Genomic DNA, 7877 nt, shown 5'->3' with positions numbered 1-7877 from the left:
ATTTAAATAATTTTAGTTTATTATTTTTCAATTTAATTTTTGTTTTGTTTTTAAATTTAAAAATGTACAAATTTTATTTAGTTTATTTAATTGCATTAATTTTCATTTTATTAATGTATTTTATTTTATTATCTGTCTGTTTTGTTTAATTATTTTATATTGCCATGCTATTCAGATCGATACATTTATTTTGATATTTTATTTTATTTTTAAATTTTAATTTATTTTAATTAATTTATTTTTTGTTTTAGTTTTTTATTGAATTAATTTTATTTTTATTTTTTATTAATTTATTAATTTATTAATTTAATTATTTAACATTTTATTAATTTTATTTATTTTAATATATGTCTTTTTTACATAGTCTCTAAAGTAACCCAATTAGACATCCAAACTGGCAAAGCATGGGTATGAGTGTATTACCACTGTCATGCATGCAGAACTCATGTACATCATATATGTATGTGTATTCAGTAAAAGCAGCATTGTTCTGGAGCGCAGCCGAGTTCGCCACTGGACAGAAACACGGTGACTCATTACAGTCAGAGAATCTTCCACTGTCCGCGAAGAGAAGTGAAAGCAGGAGGATGAACAGACACAAACAGAGCGCGCCGCTGGATATAAATAGACGGAGGATGTGAGAGCGAGTGTATAGGAAGCAGCTCTTCTGTCCTGCTGCAGTGATGCTAATGGAAGTTAATATGGTGCAAAGAGCCAAACTGAGACACCGGAGGACAAACCACAGGACAGAAGCGCCACCGCTCTCAACAAACACAACATTTTTAGCACTTCAAGGGAAATCTTTCTTCTTTTAAAGAGCAATAATGCTTACTTTTTATTGTCATAATCATACTTTTTTTAGAGATTACAACTGAAAATAAGCCATTAGAATAATTAGCAATTATACTACATTGACTGAACTGTAAAAATATCTGCTAATGAACAGTTATGTGATACCCCAAGGAGCAAAGAATTCTGGCATATCTGGCACAGCAGGCTTTCATCCGGCACTGGTATACAGCATGTGGGCCAAACATAACAGCAAAAATCCCGGTTCAAATCAGTTGGCATTTCTGTGTGGAGTTTGCATGTTCTCCCCGTGTTGGCGTGGGTTTGGATGCTCCGGTTTCCACCACAGTCCAAACACATGCGCTATAGGGGAATTGATGAACTAAATTGTCCGTAGTGTATGTGTGTGTGTGTGTGAAGGAGTGCGTATGGGTGTTTCCCAGTACTGGGTTGCAGCTAGAAGGGCATCCGCTGCGTAAAACATATGCCCGAATAGTTGGCGGTTCTCTATTTTGAGCTGCTGCGAGTGTGTGTCATGATCTGCTGGGGCTGTGTGAGGTGTTTGTGTTGTCAGCGTGTCTCCAGCAATCACACACATACACACTCTTCATTCCCAAACCAAAAACAGCAGCTCCGTGCAGGAAGATGTTTGCACTACGACAACAGCTTCAAAATAAAAACGAAGTACAACACTTTAGATTTTCAGTACAGTTACGTTTGCGGTGTGTTAGTATGTACATAATCATGTGTTCCTCAGTAAGCATTTCAATAAGAGACATCAATAAAACACACACACACACAATGCCGATTAAACACACAATGGAAAGGTTTGTCCTCTGGGCACTGATTTCCAATATTCAATCTGAATAGCTCGACAACATCCATCATTTCCGCTTCAGAATGGTTAAGTGGAGATCGTGTAAATCTTTACTGTCAGAGAAATCAATATTATTTTTTTTAATAAACTTTATTTATTGAACACAAGTGGATAGCATTTGTTGTATACAAATGTCCAATTTCTGTTTTTTTCCTTTTTGAACACTTTTGTAAACATTTAACCCCAAACCCCCCACCCATCCCACCCATCTCAACTCAACTCACTTTATTTCTATAGCACTTTCACAAATCACAATGGATTACCAAAGTGCTGTACATAAAATCAAATAAAAAAGCATGTAAAATATACATAAAACCAAAATACATAAACTCATATCACACGATTAAAAGCTAAAGAAAATAAGTGTGTTTTCAGTGACCTCTGAAACGACTCAAAAGTTTGAGCTGTTCTTACAGAGAGTGGGAGATCGTTCTTGGAGCTGCTACTGAGAAAGCTCTATCCCCTCGACATTTTAAGCGTGATCTAGGAACTTGCAAATAGAGACGATCCATAGAGCGAAGAGATCTCACAGGTTGGTGCATAATAATTAGCTCAGAGATATACTCAGGGGCCGGGCCGTGGAGGGATTTAAAAACATACAACAGAACTTTGTACTGAATTCTAAACTGGATTGGCAGCCAGTGTAGGGAAACAAGTTCAGGTGTAATGTGCTCTCGTTTTTTTTGTGCCTGTTAAAAGTCGGGCAGCTGCGTTCTGGACCAGCTGCAGTCGCAAGAGTGAGGCTTGACTCACACCCAGATACAATGCGTTGCAATAGTCCAGACGAGAAGAAATAAAAGCATGCACAACTTTCTCCAAATCACTGAAAGAGAGGATAGGCTTTAGCTTAGCAATATATCTAAAAAAAAATATATTTTTTTTTGACGACCGCATTAATTTGCCGAAATTTTAGCTCAGAGTCAAAGATGACCCCAAGACTCTTTACTGAGGAATGTATTTTCCCAGAAAGCAATGACAGATTGCTATTAGAGTCTGAACCTTTTTGGCCAAAAACAATAATCTCGCACTTATCTTCATTCAGTTGGAGAAAACTATTTGCCAACCAACGCTTCACATCAGCCAAACAATTAAGCAAAGCCTGAAGGGAGGATTGATCCCTAGATTTTATAGGGAAGTCAATTTGAGAGTCATCAGCATATAGATGGTAATTTATGCCATGCTTTTCAAAAATTTTTCCTAACGGAAGTAAGTAAAGGGAGAACAAAACAGGACCCAGTATTGAGCCTTGCGGTACCCCACAAATTAATTGCATGACAGATGAAGAGGAGTTGCCCAAACTGACTGATATAGTTCTATCCTTCAGATATGAGACAAACCAATCTAAGCCCAGACCCTGGATACCAGCGTGTTCTCTAAGCCGATCAGTGAGAATGTCATGATCCACTGTATCAAAAGCAGCAGTGAGATCCATACATACACATAGCCACTTTCTTGTAAAACATAACAGAAGACGGAGTAATAAAAAAAATAAAAATGAGATATATTAAAAAAAATATATTATGATAGTACAATTTGAGATAAATATATGAATAATTTCAAATAAATAAATACAATAAAAGAAATACATTAGCTAGTTAAATCAACAATAATGTGCTACCTACTTCTTGGTTATTATGGTTTTAGTTGTGCTGAAGTTGAACCAATGTGTCTAGTTTAGGGCATGACAGTTCCGGAGAAAAAAATGCTAGTCTAAAATAATAATAATAATAATAATAATAATAATAATAATAATTCCGACCACAAAATGATTTCTTAAATAATCACTTCCAGAGGTGTTAAATCATCAAAATAATTTAGTAGTGGCCTCTAATGAGTATAAAACTTGTGAGACGAGCCTCTAAGAGAGAACTTAACCGTCTCCAATTTCAAAAGACTTAAGATGTCATGTAACCAAGCTTTGATTGAGGGTGGTTGATGCGATTTCTACATTAAAAGAATTCGTTTGCGAGCGACAAGGGAAGAAAAGGCGATGACATTACTTTGAATGTTGTGACATGAAAACCATCTGGGGTTTTTTCCAAAAATAGCGATGTGAGGGTTTGGGTTTAGATTCATGTCCAAGATATCTGAGATTGCCTTGAAAAATAATACCCAGAATTCAGACAATTTGGGGCACGAGCAGAACATGTGAGATTGCATGGGGTCTGTGAACACCTTCTACATTTATTATCTAATTTGTCCGGATAGTTTTGAGAGTTTCTCTTTGCTATAGTGTAGTCTGTGGAGGACAGAAATCAATATTATTGATAAGAAAACCGAAAGCATCTGTCAACAACTGTAACAGAACATTATAATTTACTTTCATATTTCTGAAAGAACAGGTGACACCGTGGCTCAGTGGTTAACACTTTGTCTTGCGCAGCAAGAAGGTCACTGGTTCGAGTCCTGGCTTGCTCAGCTGCAATTTCTGTGTAGTTCAATCATTTTCCTTCGACTTATTCCTTTATTCATCTCAGGCTGCCACAGTGGAATGAACCACCAACTTATCCAGCATGTTTATATGCAGGGGATGCCCTTTGAGCTGCAACCCTGTACAGGGAAACACCCATACACAATAACTCATACACTGTGGGCAATTTATTTCATCCAACTCCCCTATAGCGCATGTGTTTGGACTGTAGGGGAAACCGGAGCACCCAGAGGAAACCCACGCCAACACGGGGAGAACATGCAAACTCCACACAGAAACGCCAACTGTCCCATCCGGGACTCGAACCAGTGACCTTCTTGCTGTGAGGATATACTTATAATGCCCTTTGCGTATAGCCATCAAACATGCGTCATTCGGGTTTCACAGAACATTGATTATGCTGTCAGGATTTCTGTAATCGAGCACTGTTATTGTGTCTGATTCCCGCACAGCAGCCCATAACTCGTGTCTGCTAATCTGCTGTGGGATTCATCTGTCTGTAACCTCTGACTGATGGCTTCACAGGACTCCTCCGTCTGCTGAATCATCAATCCACAATGCAGAAGTTTCCCTCTTCATCCACTGTGGCGTGTTTCCCGCTCTCTCTCTGCTTCAGTGTTAATGTAAAAGAAGCTGAGCCGACTGTCAGTCTGGAGACCTGTTTTTGACGGGTGGTCTTAAAATAGCAGGAGAAGAGGGAGGAGGGGGCGGTGACAGGCTGACTCAGTGGTTAGCACTGTGGCCTCTGATTCGAGGAAGGTCACTGATTCGAGTCCCAGCTGGGGCAGTTGGCATTTCTGTTTGAGTTTGCATGTTCTCCTCGTGTTGGCGTGGGTTTCCTCCGGGTGCTCTGGTTTCCCCCCACAGACTAAAGACATGAGGTATAGGAAATTGGGTAAACTAAAGTGGCTGTAGCGTATGAGTGTGTGGTGTGGGTATGGGTGTTTCCCAGTACTGGGTTGCAGGTGGAAGGGCAAAAATGTAACATTTTTCAATAGTATTTGGATGCAGCCATTATGGTGCAAGCTGAGACTGCATCACTCAGCGATGCAATGTCAGACACAATGACGTCACTGACGTCACTGTGACGGGTAGGTTTAGGGGTGGGGTTAGGTGAGTCCATTAAAAAGCATTGGATGCAGCCCAGATTGCACTGCACCAGGTCTGCAGCCAGACCCCTCTCAAATTTTTTACTTTTGTTTTCATTTAAACAGTCCAAGCCAGGCTCATTACGGACATGTACCCGCGTCTATTTTTTCTGGGGACAGCGAAATACATAACTGGAGCTACGTCTGCTTACGGTTTTTGTTTTTTTGCAAATCCAACAGAGGGCGCTGTGTTCGCGTTTTGATGATCCCAAACTTCTCTTGAGCGTCCTCTTCTTGCAAAATTCCACCAGAGGGCGTGATATACACTTCAGCCGACCAGGTAAGCTTGCTGTCTGACTGACTGACTAGTGTTTTCAAAAGAAATCTAGAAAAAGAAAAGCCGTCGCAGCAGTGTGATTTCCCCACGTTTTCCGTTTTCACCCATTGTTGCGGTCAACTCAGCCCCGCTTCTCAAGTCCATCGCCGTACATGGCAAGCTACTGGGCAAACTGGTAACACCAGAAAAGCTGTCCAGACAAAGGTAAGTGGTCAGAACCACAACAGAACACCACAACAACTTGTTCCGAGCTGGTATCGAACCAGTGTCCTTCCGTATGGGAGCCGGTCGTTCTAGCAAGAAAGTTAAACACCATGACCTCTAGCATCTGTCGCTAGAGCACCTTTAGAGGTCAAAGGAGTGAGGTTTACCTGCACAACACTTTCTAGCTGGCCTCCACTACACTCACCTCCCTAAACCTCACTCCTATCCGGGTCAAGGCACCAATGTAACCTCGCCGGTCCTACGCCACCAAACCCGCTCCGAGCAGGTATTGAACTGACGACCTTCCGCATGGGAGTCGGTTGCTCTAACAAGGAGGCTAAAGACCATGGGCACTAGTGTCTGTTGCTAGAGCACCTTTAGAGGACAGAGGAGTGAGGTTTACCTGCACAGCACTTTCGAGCTGGCCTCTGCTAAACATACATACCTCTGGCAACATAATTCACGCTCTCCAGAAATGTAGACAGGGGTACATATCCACAATGAGCCTGTGTTGCAACCATCACTACTGCAGTGTTTGTGAGCATTGCGGCTGCTCACAGTATGCTTTAGACAGCGTTTCGGTGTTTTGTTTACTATTCCTTTAAACCCTTCTATGTGAAACCGGGATATGAATTATTTAGAGAAGCCGTTTAGCTGGATAAATGAAATGATCTCATTCCAAGACTGTAGTATTCTTGCAGCCAACCACGAGTAAGTGATATTATAATGCAAATAAACAAACACTTATTGTGAGTGTGATCCGAGATAACGAAATGTTCTGTATAATGTTCACTATTGCTCCAGGTAATGCACTGTAATGCTCGACAGCTCAGACGATGTGCCTGAATCTGCTTAGGAATCCATATCCAATGAACGAAAACACCATTACAAGCAGATCTCTGGGTGGTTCCATACAGAAATGTTTTGAGGCTTTATATAACTGCATGTTGGTGATATCCCTGCTGAAAAATCCAGCTTAAACCAGCCTAGGCAGGTTGGCTGGTTTTAGCTGGTCAGCCAGGCTGGTTTTAGAGGGGTTTTGGCCACTTCCAGGCTGGTTTCCAGCCATTTCCAGCCTAGTCTTAGCTGGTCAGGCTGGAAAATGACCAGCTAAATCCAGCTAAAACCAGCTTGACCAGCCTGGTTTAAGCTGGACATAGCTGGTTTTGGCTGGGCTCTCAGCCTGCTAGGCTGGTCAAGCTGGTTTTAGCTGGTCATCTCCCAGCCTAACCAGCTAAGACCAGGTTGGAAATGGCTGGAAACCAGCCTGGAAGTGGCCTAAAACCCCTCTAAAACCAGCCTGGTCGACCAGCTAAAACCAGCCAACCAGCCTAGGCTGGTTTAAGCTGGATTTTTTAGCAGGGATGTGTTGGATTCAGTGAGAATATCCATAAATATAATCACAGTGCATGCTAGATTGCCCGGATACAGCATGCTTTTTTATTATTATTCTAAATAAAGGACTTTTATGTGCACAAATCCACTCAAAAGCTTTCCAATAAAACATGATTGAATGTGTTAATTCGCTGTGCTGACATGTGGTGTCCAACTCGCTGGTTTCGTCCACTAAACAGACAGAAGCGCCACAATCAGCGCTTTTACGCACCATCGCGCATAACCGTGAGTAGATGTGTGTGCGCGCATGAGGATTCCTGCTGCAAAACACATCATTTATCTGCAGTGTTGGGCAAGCTACTTGAAAAATGTCATAGATATATACATTAGATGTCACCTGGCCTATGGTTGTCTATTGAACGGAATGCGTCAATAGCGCCGCCATCTTGGTACAGGGTAGCGCTCCTTTAAAATGAATGCGGGACCAAGGTACAGTGGAGGACTGTGATCATCCAAAGCCAGAGATATACACATATATCTATTATCGGGAGTCTTCCTGGATGTTAGTGTGCAATTTTTTTTTTTTAATTACGAAAATCTTAATTTTACATCACTTTTCTACATTGATGGATCAGTGACCGCACGGGCATTCCTGACAAAAAGCTTGTGTTTGTGTGTACAGAAACGTACCATCTACCCTCCTGTTAAATTTGATCTAATCATGTCCTGAAACACACCTCCTCTCCTGCTTTCACTTCTCATACTGACGGAGGGAGCGATTCGTTTGGGAATGAATCTCCGTTATGAACAACTCGT

The sequence above is a fragment of the Danio rerio genome, chromosome 19, assembly GCF_052040795.2.
Source record: "Danio rerio strain M-AB ecotype USA chromosome 19, GRCz13ab, whole genome shotgun sequence".
NCBI lineage: Eukaryota > Metazoa > Chordata > Actinopteri > Cypriniformes > Danionidae > Danio > Danio rerio.
Note: the sequence above shows the minus strand (reverse complement) of the source record.